The sequence below is a fragment of the Trachypithecus francoisi genome, unplaced genomic scaffold (genome assembly GCF_009764315.1).
Source record: "Trachypithecus francoisi isolate TF-2019V2 unplaced genomic scaffold, Tfra_2.0 Lachesis_group5, whole genome shotgun sequence".
NCBI classification, from domain to species: Eukaryota; Metazoa; Chordata; class Mammalia; order Primates; family Cercopithecidae; genus Trachypithecus; species Trachypithecus francoisi.
The window spans coordinates 97977145-97989386 of record NW_022681470.1 but is presented as its reverse complement, the minus strand read 5'-3'; the positions used below and the strand labels follow the sequence as shown (position 1 = coordinate 97989386).

Genomic DNA, 12242 nt, shown 5'->3' with positions numbered 1-12242 from the left:
ACCATTAAATTGTACACTTTCAAGGGGTGAATTGTATAGTATGTGAATTATATCTCAATAAAGCTGTTACCAAAAACAAAGATATAACAGTGGCTCTTATGTACAGGAAGAGATCTTCCATATCACTCATAATAATAAAAGATATGCAAATTAAAACTATGCCATTTGGGCCGGGCGTGGTGGCTCATGCCTATAATCCCAACACTGGGAGGCCAAGGCGGGTGAATCATGAGGTCAGGAGTTCGAGACCAGCCTGATCAATATGGTGAAACCCCGTCTCTACTAAAAATACAAAAATTAGCTGGGCGTGGTGGCACAGGCCTGTAATCCCTGGTACTCAGGAGGCTGAGGCAGGAGAATTGCTTGAACCCAGGAGGCAGGGGTTGCAGTGAGCTGAGATCATGCCACTCCACTCCAACCTGGGCGACAGAGCGAGACTATGTCAAAACAAACAAACAAACAAACAAATAAAATACGCCAGTATACAATGTCTTATCCATCAGATTGACGAAGATTATAAATTATGACAGACAATACATTCTGTTGGAAAAGCTGTGGAGAAACTGGCATTCTTATTAATTGTTGATGGGAATTCAAAATCATACAACCATTGTGGAGGAGAATTTAGCAATATCTACTAAAACTGCAAATTAATTAATCTTCTGACCAAAAATTCCCACTTCTAGGAATTTACCCTGATGATACACTTCCATAGAGAAATACATGTACACAAGAAGATACACTAGGCCGCAGCCAGTGGCCCATGTCTGTAATCTCAGCACTTTTGGAAGCCAAGGTGAGAGCATCACTTGCACCCAGAAGTTTGAGACCACCATGGGCAACATAATTAAACCCTGTCTCTACAAAAACTACAAAACTTGGCCAGGTGTGGGGACCTGTGCCTGTAGTCCCAGCTCCTCAGGAGACTGAGGTGGAAGGATCGCTTGAGCCCAGGAAATCTAGACTGCAGTGGGCCATGATTGCACCACTGCACTCCAGCCTGGGCAACAGAATGAGACCCTGTCTCAAAAATTAAAAAAAAAAAAAAGTAATATACACTAACATTATTTATAATTGCAAATATTGAAAAGGATTAAATGCCTGTATGAAAAGAGTGGTTATCCACACAATAGAGTGCTATTCTGCAGATGTTAAAAAAAAAAAAAAAAGGCTGGGCACAGTGGCTCACACCTGTAATCCCAGCACTTTGGGAGGCTGAGGCTGGTGGATTACCTGAGATCAGCAGTACGAGACCAGCCTGGCCAACATGGTAAAACTCCGACTCTACTAAAAATACAAAAATTTGGCCAGGCGCGGTGGCTCACACCTGTAATCCCAACACTTTGGAAGGCCAAAGTAGGCGGATCACAAGGTCAGGAGATCGAGACCATCCTGGCTAACACGGTGAAACCCCGTCTCTACTAAAAATATCTAAAAAAAAAAAAAAAAAAATTAGCTGGATGTGGTGGCGGGTGCCTGTAGTCCCAGCTACTCGGGAGGCTGAGGCAGGAGAATACCATGAATCCGGGAGGCAGAGCTTGCAGTGAGCTGAGATTGCTCCACTGCACTCCAGCCTAGGTGACAGAGCGAGACTCCATCTCAAAAAAAAAAAAAAAAAAAAATTTGCCAGGCGTGGTGGCACATGCCTGTAATCCCAGCTACTCAGGAGGCTGAGGCAGGAGACAGAGGTTGCAGTGAGCCGAGATCGTGCCACTGCACTCCAGCTCAGCCAGACCGACAGAAATGAATGAGATTCATCACCTGTAGGAGGTAGGTAGGAATGGGGTGGAAAGGATGAGATGTGGGTGAAATGGAATGGAAAGAATGGTTGGGGAGGGGTGATACCTCTTTGTAATTTTTGTATATAGTTCTGGTAACTAGGTTAATATTTCACATACTCAAAAAAATAAAATAAATGCAATAATAGTAGGGACAAAAACTCTAAAAATGGAATATAAACAAGAAAAAATGACAAAAAAGCAGACCACTATGTCCCACAAACTGCGGGGAACATATATCAAGCTTGAAGGGAAAGCAGTCACCTTTGGTATTTTCTCTCTGTACACCTTTCTCCTACAGAGTACAGAGGGAAAATACCAACATTCCAGCAACTTTCCCCAAGAAAACCTATTGCCTCTTTACTGTCAACGCTTTTTATCCACTCAAGGTGAATACCTAACTAAATATTTCAAAAATTGTCTAGCTACTTGCTCTGCAATGCCTGGTTATCAGATCCCTCTTTGGAACATGGGGTTCCTGCTATCTATTGTTTTATTTTGGCCTTTATGGCACAGCTGTAATTGAAACAGAAATAGTCTCCTTTTAATAACCTGATGCGTCTGTTCTGCCAATCCCTATGTTTTGTTTTGAAAATCTGATCATTCTGTCACAACATATTTTATTAAAAAATCACCCTTCTGTTAAGTGATGGAGCTTTTTCTTCTCTTTTTATTGAGGGGTGGGGGATGGGTGTGTAATTTGTAAGTACTTTTGTGCATGATCTGTCCCTCCCTCTTCCTACCCCTGCAGTCCTCTGAAGGGAGGCCAACAGCCTTTCCCTGCCTTGGATTCTGAAGTGTTCCTGTTTGTCTTAACCTAGCCCTGGCCAGACGCTTTCTTTGAATTTTTTTTTTTTTAATTAAAAGACAGCTGTATGAGATGAAAAAAATAAAATAAAACATAAAAAACATAAAAATCACCCTTCTGGTCAGACGTGGTGGCTCACACCTGTAATCCCAGCACTTTGGGAGGCTGAGGTGGGCAGATCACGAGGTCAGGAGTTCAAGACCAGCCTGGCCAACATAGTTAAACCCCGTCCCTACTAAAAATACAAAAAATTTGCTGGGATGGTGGTGGGCGCCTGTAATCCCAGCTACTCGGGAGGCTAAGGTAGGAGAATGGCCTGAACCTGGGAAGTAGAGGTTGCAGTGAGCAGAGATTGCGCCATTGCACTCCAGCCTGGGTGACAACACAAAACTCCATCTCAAAAAAAAAAAAAAAAATCACCCTTTATGGAGAGAGTGGGATATCCGGCTTTAGAGTGGGAACCTTCATTGCGCCAGTGACGACAAAGAGAATTAAATATCGGTAACGTTGAGAAAGGCAAGAAGATTTTTGTTCAGAAGTGTGCCCAGTGTCACACCGTGGAAAAGGGAGGCAAGCACAAGACTGGGCCTAATCTCCATGGTCTCTTCGGGCAGAAGCCAGGTCAGGCCGTTGGATTCTCTTACACAGATGCCAATAAGAACAAATGCATCACCTGGGGAGAGGATACACTGATGGAGTATTTGGAGAATCCCAAGAAGTACATCCCTGGAACAAAAATGATCTTTGCCGGCATTAAAAAGAAGGTAGGAAAGGCCGACTTGACAGCTTATCTCAAAAAAGCTACTAATTAGTAATAATTGGCCACTGCCTTATTTATTGCAAAACAAATGTCTCATGAATTGTTTATGTGTACCATACTATAATAGAGCTCATACAACAGAATTCAGATCATGAATGACTGACAGAATATTTTGTTGGGCAGTCCTGATTCAAAACTAAGATTGGCTTGTGGTTAAATGAATATGTTCAGTTTTTGAATTTTAATAGTAATTCCAATTCAGTAAATGCTATCACTGTTTACCCCTTCTAAAGATATGATTAGACTTCATTAGTAATGTTAAACTTTTCACAAAGATGGTGCATACCATCTTAAAACTTACTGGAGATTGGTTTTATATTTAGATTTATATAACTGGTTATGTGAACGTATTTAAATACTGGAGAAATTCCTTCACTGTCTCAGAACCAAGCAAGATTCACCTGTGTTTTGTGTTCATAAAGGCAAGGATTGAAGATAAATAAGGTAGCCATATCTACTTTATATTTTTGGCCTTAACTATGCCAATCTAATTAGAATTCCCTGTATTTAAAATGGCTCCTTTTACTTATTGAAAGGCATTTTAGTGTGTTTTATGTGTAATATCAAACATTATTTAACACTTCTCACATTTTATAGATGATCTATAAGGTCACATGCTTTTAAAATAGTAGCAAGTTAAGCTTCACTCTTGAATGCTCTACAATCTAAGTCAAACTAAGTTATAATTTAGGATTGTCTTTAAACAGCCATTCAGAAACATAAAACTGTAGAACTGCTATGTATTTGTGATTGGGAATGATCCTTTTTTTTTTTTTTCCTGAGACGGAGTCTTGCTCTGCCGCCCAGGCTGGACTGCAGTGGCCGTTCTCAGCTCACTGCAAGCTCCGCCTCCCGGGTTTACGCCATTCTCCTGCCCCAGCCTCCCCCGTAGCTGGGACTACAGGCGCCCGCCTCGTCGCCCGGCTAGTTTTTTGTATTTTTTAGTAGAGACGGGGTTTCACCGTGTTAGCCAGGATGGTCTCGATCTCCTGACCTCGTGATCCGCCCATCTCGGCCTCCCAAAGTGCTGGGATTACAGGCTTGAGCCACCGCGCCCGGCGGGAATGATTCTTTTGCCAACTTCAAAGGATTAAAGTAGAGGAGATATACACAAATTATAAAATTATGTGTGATCATAAGACTTATGATAAAAAGAAAACCACACACACACACACACACACACACACATAAACACATATACATCACCCTTCATGAGGAACTTGCAAAATCTGCCCATTCTTTTTTCTTTTTTTTTTTGAGGCCGAGTCTCATTCTGTCACCCAGGCTGGAGTGCAGTGGTGCGATTTTGGCTCACTGCAACTTTCACCTCCCGGATTCAAGTGATTCTCCTGCCTTAGTCTCCCAATTAGTTGAGACTTCAGGCACATGCCACCATGCCCAGCTAGTTATTGTATTTTTAGTAGAGATGGGGTTTCATCATGTTGGCTAGGCTGGTCTCGAACTCCTGACCTCAGGTGATCCCACCCCACCTCGGCCTCCCAAAGTGCTGGGATTATAGGCGTGAGCCATGGCACCCCGTCTTATCTGCCCATACCATCTGCATATGTGGGTGGAGTTCAGGAAGTGGCATGAAAATCCAGTGTAAAAGATATGAGTGCAACTTACCCTGTTGCCCCAGTATTGTGCCTTATTGAAGGCACAATACTACTTATAATCTAAAGAAAGCTGCAACAATTGGAGCCAGAACTTCTTCCAAATCTCATGAGAAGTTGGCGTAGTCAATCATATCTCCACCAACTCCCACCCCTTGTCTCACCACAGTATATATAAAGAATGAGGCTGGGTGCGGTGGCTCATGCCTATAATCCCAGCACTTTGGGAGGCCAAGGCAGGTGGATCATGAGGTCAGGAGATCAAGACCATCCTGGTTAACACAGTGAAACCCTATCTCTACTAAAAATACAAAAAATTAGCTGTGAGTGGTGGCGGATGCCTGTAGTCCCAGCTACTAGGGAGGCTGAGGCAGGAGAATGGCATGAAACCAGGAGGCAGAGCTTGCAGTGAACTGAGATCGTGCCACTGCACTCCAGCCTGGGGACAGAGCAGGATTCCATCTCAAAAAAAAAAGAATGAACTGGGGCTGGGTACAGTGGCTCATGCTTGTAATCCCAGCACTTTGGGAGGCTGAGGTGGCCAGAGGGTTGCTTGAGCCCAGGAGTTTGAAACCAGCCTGGGCATCACAGTAAGACCTCATCTCTACAAAAAATTTAAGAATTAGCCAAGCATGGTGGTGGGCACCTGTAGTCACAGCTCTCCAGGAGGCTCAGGCAGGAGGATCACTTGAGCCCAGGAGGCTGAGGCTGCAGTGAGCTATGATCATGCCACTGCACTCCAGTCTGGGTGGCAGAGTGAGACCCTGTCTCAAAAACAACAACAACAGAAATACACACTTCTGAGAAACTGAAACTAGAGGGGAAAGCAGGGCTCACTGAGCACCGTTCCAGCATCTGGACACCACAGATCCCCTTCCCTCCACGCTGAAAACTACACTTCTCGAACCTTCACTCAACACTACTTTCCCCAAAGCCAGAAGATGCACAAGGAGGAGCACGAGGTGTCTGTGCTGGGGGCACCCCATAGCACCATCCTCCCAAGGTCCACCATGATCAACATCCAAAGCGAGACCTCCATGCCCGACCATATCGTCTGGTCCCTGTTCAACACCATCTTCTTGAACTGGTGCTGCCTGGGCTTCTAGCATTCGCCTACTCCGTGAAGTCTAGGGACAGGAAGATGGTTGGCAACGTGACCGGGGCCCAGGCCTATGCCTCCACCGCCAAGTGCCCGAACATCTCGGCCCTGATTGTGGGCATCCTCATGACCATCGGATTCATCCTGTTACTGGTGTTTGGCTCTGTGGCAATCTACCATATTATGTTACAGATCATACAGGAAAAACAGCGCTACTAGTAGCTGCCCATAGCCTGCGACCCTTGTACTCCACTTTGCAATGCTGGCCCTCACGCTGGGGCTGTTGGCCCTGTCCCCTTGGTCCTGCCCCTAGATACAGCATTTTATCCCCATACACCTGTCCACAATGACATTCAATAAAGTGCACTTGCTTGTTAAAAAAACAAAACAAAACGACGACAAAAAAGAATGAATTGGGAGGACAACTGGGAATTCTCATTATTGGCATTATGGGATGTACAATATTTGTGATGGGAAGTAAAAAAGATAAAAGTACTTCCCCTTCCTCCCAAAGCCAAAGATGAGGGCATGCCAAGAGAGACATTGGTACAATTGGTGACACCAGCAAAGAAAGACTAACAACATTTCATTCCCTAGACAGGTGCTTTAAACTGTAGAACCTGCCAACCCACTCTGGTCAGGTTGGAGTAAAGCATGGTGTGAGTTTTTAACCTGTGCAAACATAAAAAAATCATGTCAGTTTCTTGGCTAGAGAGTTCTGAAAGCGGAAGGCCCACTGGAATAATCTGTGCTGGCAGGGTTTATAGGTACCTTGGTGAAGTATGCCTAGGGAGAAAATGTGGCCAATCCCCCCAACCCATCACAGTCTGGCAACTCCCCCTAAAGGACTTCAGGTGTCTCCGAAGGAGCAGGAGCAGTGGGAGGTGCCAGGAGACCACTGTACCAAGTCATGGGATATCCAACCTGAGTTTAGGTTTGGAGAATAGACGATAAGCGGCACCATTCGAAGGGGTCCTCAATGACAGAAAAGTCCAGAATGAAGATAAACACTACTCAAAAAACTACAAACATCCTTCACTCTGAAACCACCAGATCTAACCAGAGTAAGACAAGGTCACCTACTCACAGTTGGCCACAGTTATTCATTAAATAGAGAAACACTTCACATTTTCCCCTTTCTTTTTTCCTGATCCTATACAATGCAGAAGAAGAAGCCTGAAAAGGGAGAAGAGCTATTGAACTCTGAATCCTCTATAAGATTAGGAATTTAAAACTGAACTAAGGCTTTACAAAAATCAGCTTTATTAAGATATAATCATATGCAATTCAAACATTTCAAACGTACAATTGAATGGTTTTTAGCACATTCACAGAAATGTTTAACCACTACAATTTTAGAACATTCTTATCACCTCCAAAAGAAATCTTGTACCATTTAACTTTCACCCCTCATCCCCCACCTCCAGCTCTAAGCAACTACTAATCTGTCTCTATGGATTTCTCTATTCTAGACTTACATATGAATAGAATTATATAATATGCTGGGGGAGTTTGTGACTTGTTTCTTTCACTCAGCTTAATGTTTCTGGGGTTCATCCAAAAAAAAAGTTTCATCCAAGTAGTATGTATCAATACTTCCTTTTTATGGCCAATATGTCTATTGTGTAGACATACCATATTTTGCTTATCCATTTGTAAGTTGATGGACTTTTGGGTTGTTTCTACCTTTTGGCTATGATGAATAATGCTGCTACAAACATTCCTGTGTAAGTTTTTGTGTGGTAACATGTTTTCAGTTCTCCTGGGGACAGCCATAGGAGTGGAATTGCTGGGTCATATGGTGGCTTTTTTTTTTTTTTAAGACAGTGTCTCACTCTGTCACTCAGGCTGGAGTGTAGTGGTGTGATCAAAGCTCACTGCAGCCTCCCAGGCTCAGGAGATCCTCCCACCTCCGCCTCCTGATTAGCTGGGATTAAAGGTGCGTGCCACCACATCCAGCTAATTTTTGTATTTTCTGTAGAGAGGAAGGTTTGCCATGTTACCCAGGTTGGTCTTGAACTCCTGGGCTAAAGTGATCCTCCACCCACCTTGGCTGCCCAAAGTGCTGGGATTATAGGCGTGAGCCACCATACCTGGCCGGTAACTCTTATGTTTAATAATTCGAGGAACTTCCAGCCTGTTTTCCAAAGTAACTTCACCACTTTACATTCCCACCAATAGTCAGTGAGGGTTTCAATTACTTTATGCCCTTGCCAACACTTAATCTGACTTGATTCTAGTCATCCTAGTGGGTGTGAAGTGGTATCTTAAAGTTTTATTTCCATTTCCCTGATGACTAATTATGTTGACCATTTAAAAAATGTGTTTATTGGCCATTTGCATATCTTCCTTATGCAGAAAAAGATATATCTATTCGGATCCTTTGCCTAATTTTTAATTGAGTTGTTTGTCTTTTCATTGTTACGTTGTAACTTTGGTTACCAGGTCTCTCTCTGTCACCCAGGCTGGAGTACAGTGGTGTGATCGTAGCTCACTATAACCCTGAACTCCTGGGCTCAAAGGATCCTTCTGCCTCTGCCTCTCCAGTAGCTAGGACCACACACACATGCCACATACCTAGCTAATTAAAAAGAAAATTAAGAAACAAGGTATCTCCATACTACCCAGGCTGATCTCAAACTCCTGACCTCAAGTGATCCTCCCACCTCATCCTCCCAAACTCCTGGCCAGGCGTAAACCACTGCATCCAGCCCATTTTCTTGATAATAATCTTCTGCTTAAAGTACAAAAGTTGACCAGGCGCGGTGGGTCACGCCTGCAATCCCAGCACTTTGGGAGGCCAAGGTAGGTGGAGGATCACTTTAGCCCAGGAGTTCAAGACCAACCTGGGCAACATGGTGAAACCCTGACTCTACTAAAAATACAAAAATTAGCTGGGCGTGGTGGGGGGTGCCTATAATCCCAGCTATTTGGGAGGCTGAGGCAGAAGAATCGCTTGAACCTGGGAGGCAGAGGTTGCAGTGAGCCGAGATGACGCCATTGCACTCCAGCCTGTGCGACAGAGCAAGACTCCGTCTCAAAAAAAAAAAAGTACACAAGTTTTGTCCAATCACAGTAGCTCATGCCCACAATCCTAATACTTTCGGAGGCTAAAGAGGGCAGATCTCTTGAGCCTAGGAGTTTGAGACCAGCCTGGGCAACATGGTGAAACTCCATCTCTACCAAAACAAACAAACAAACAAAAAACAATTAGCCGGGCATGATGACGTGCACTTGTAGTCCCAGCTACTTGGGAGGTTGAGATGGGAGGATCAATTTAGCCTGGGAAGTAGAGGCTGCAGTGACCCCAGATGGCACCATAGCACTCCAGCCTGGGTGACAGAGTGAGACCCTGTCTCAAAAAAAAAAGTTTTAAATTTTGATGAAGTCTAGTTTATCTCTTTTTTGTTGCTCATGATTTTGGTGTCATATCTAAGAATCTTTACATTTAGGTCTTTGATTCACTTTAAGTTTATCTTTCTATATGGTGTGAAATTGTTACCAAAACACCAGAACTTCAGGAGTTCAGTTTATGCCCTGTTGCTCACCACACAGAAAGATGAGCAGTACCTGCCACTGAGACAACAGGTATTGCCAAGGAAGAAGGCTTTACTCAGGTGCTACAGCTCAGTCACAAATCCATTTCCCTGACCAACTAAAATTAGAGGTTTATATAGTAAAGAAGAAATGTAACGATGTATAGGAAAACAGGAACTCAGGAGGCCAAGAAAGCACTCGTGACCAAGTAGGGGTCTTGTACTTCATTGTCAGGATGGGATGATCTGGTTGAGTTTCAGTTCCTTGATACTTTTTTTGAGGGGCCTGGTGGTCCTTTCCTGAAGAAGGAACTCAAAATAAAACAAATGTAAATTTTAAGCTTTAAGACCAGAAGGTCAATTTCTTTTTCTTTTTTCTGTTTTTTGTTTGTTTGTTTTTGCTTTTTTGTTTGCTTGTTTGTTTGTTTTTTTGAGACAAGGTCTCCCTCTGTCGCCCAGGCTGGAATGCAGTGGCTTGATCTCAACTCACTGCCACCTCTGCCTCCCGGGTTCAAGCAATTTTCCTGCCTCAGCCTCCTGAGTAGCTGGGATTACAGGTGTGTGCCACCATACCCAGCTAATTTTTATATTTTTAGTAGACATGGGGTTTTGCCATGTTGGCCAGGCTGGTCTGGAACTCCTGACTTCAGGTGATCCGCCCTCCTCGGCCTCCCAAAATGCTGATATTACAGGCATGAGCCGCCACGCCCAGCAAGAAGGGTCAATTTCTGTTGATACAAAAAAAAACTATGAGACTATTGGGTTCATTTCAAAATAAGGGTCTAACTTAATTCTTTTGCATGTGGTGATCCAGTTGTCCCAGCACCATTTGTTTTCTTTCCTCACTGAATGTTCTTGGTACCCTAGTTGAAAATTACTTGGTCATAGATATATGGGTTTATTTCTGGACACTCAATCTTTTTTTTTTTTTTGAGACAGAGTCTCACTCTGTCGCCCAGGCTCTAGTGCAGTGCCATGCTCTCGGCTCACTGCAACTTTTGCCTCCCAGTTTCAAGTGATTCTCCTGCCTCAGCCTCCCAAGTAGCTGGGGCTACAGGCATGCATCACCACGCCTGGCTAATTTTTGTTTTGTTTTGTTTTGAGACGGAGTCTCGCTCTGTTGCCCAGGCGGGAGTCCAATGACTTGGTCTCGGCTTACTGCAACCTGCTTCCCGGGTTCAAGCAATTCCGCCTCAACCTCCTGAGTAGCTGGGATTACAGGTGCCCACCACCACACCCAGCTAATTTTTGTATTTTTAGTAGAGACGGGGTTTCACTGGTCTCAAACTCCTGACCTCAGGTGATCCACCTGCCTTGGTCTCACAAAGTGCTACGATTACAGGTGTGAGCCACCAGGCCCGGCCTGTAAGTTTTAGTAATTGAAATTGATCACTTCTGGGATATACCTGATTTTTCATGAAGATATGAGAATGACAGCACAATTAAATGTAGTGATCAGAAAAAATAAAACAATTTCATGTTCATACCCAGTGAGTTAAGACTATACAACAAACTAGGTATAATAAGTACTCTTGGAATTTGAAGTAATCTTAGAGGAGGATTTTGACTTAACACAGAATTCAGATGTTGAAGACAGTTTTACCTGGATCTTAGGGGACAAGGAAGGCCCGCCTGATTTCTAGGTTATATACATTGCTCACGTTCTGTCTTGGAGCAATTCTCCAGATATTTTACACACAGATGCTTGTATGTGTATATCTTGTCGGTCATCTATATTAACTTTATCAGTTTTGTAACTGCTTCTTAAGTAAATCTTGCTGATATTTTTTCAACCCTTGGTCCCTTTTTGGTTTTTCACAATGTTATTAAGAAAACACATACATACACAAACCAATAAGCCTGTTTTATCCTCCTTTGTCTAGGAATATGACAAATCTGAAGCTATACCTGAGGAAGTAGCTGGAGCTGGACAACAGTAATGAGGTGCAAGTCCTCATGGAAGACTCAAGCCTGTCCAGCAGTGTTGATGTGGACAAAGGCTTTGCCATTGCCTTTGTTGTTCTTCTGTTTCTGTTCCTCATAGTGATGATTTTTCGGTGTGCCAAGTTGGTGAAGAATCCCTACAAGGCCAGCTCCACAACCACAGAACCATCTCTGAGCTGAAGTATAATAAAACCTGGTAGACTCCCTTTCACAAGAGATTTGAAATCTGTTATACACACTTTATATTATTTCACCTCCCTGTTTCTCAGCCTTCTCACTCATGCATTCTACAATGAGATGAAACACAATCCAGTCTGTATTGTTCCTATTCAGGGAAATGGCTACTAAAGTAAGTTAGAGGTTGAATTTATTGGCTAGAATAAGGCCATGGATTTTAATTCTTCAATGCCTAAGGTCCTTAGGATGGGACAGTGGGCCATAATTTTATGATGTAATGTAACATAATGTCATCATTCTTGGTAAGGTCCACCTGAAACTAGAAGCTCACCTAGAGGTGGCAGACTTGAATGATCCCTTTAGTTATGCAAATGTAGGCTCAGCAGAAATCAAATGTCCTATAAGAAGAGTGTAACCAGATTGTTTTAGTGTGTGAAGTTTTGTAAAATCTTCTGTTCTTAAGTGGG

The 12242-nt window shown here is 43.3% G+C and overlaps 1 pseudogene across 1 annotated transcript; it reads left to right on the top strand.

Moving 5' to 3' along the window:
* Positions 1-5915: 5915 nt before the first annotated feature.
* On the top strand, positions 5916-6493 carry LOC117075080 (annotated as a pseudogene). The gene has a single exon (XR_004433837.1). The product of XR_004433837.1 is annotated as an interferon-induced transmembrane protein 1-like (transcript).
* The last annotated feature ends 5749 nt before the right edge of the window (positions 6494-12242 follow it).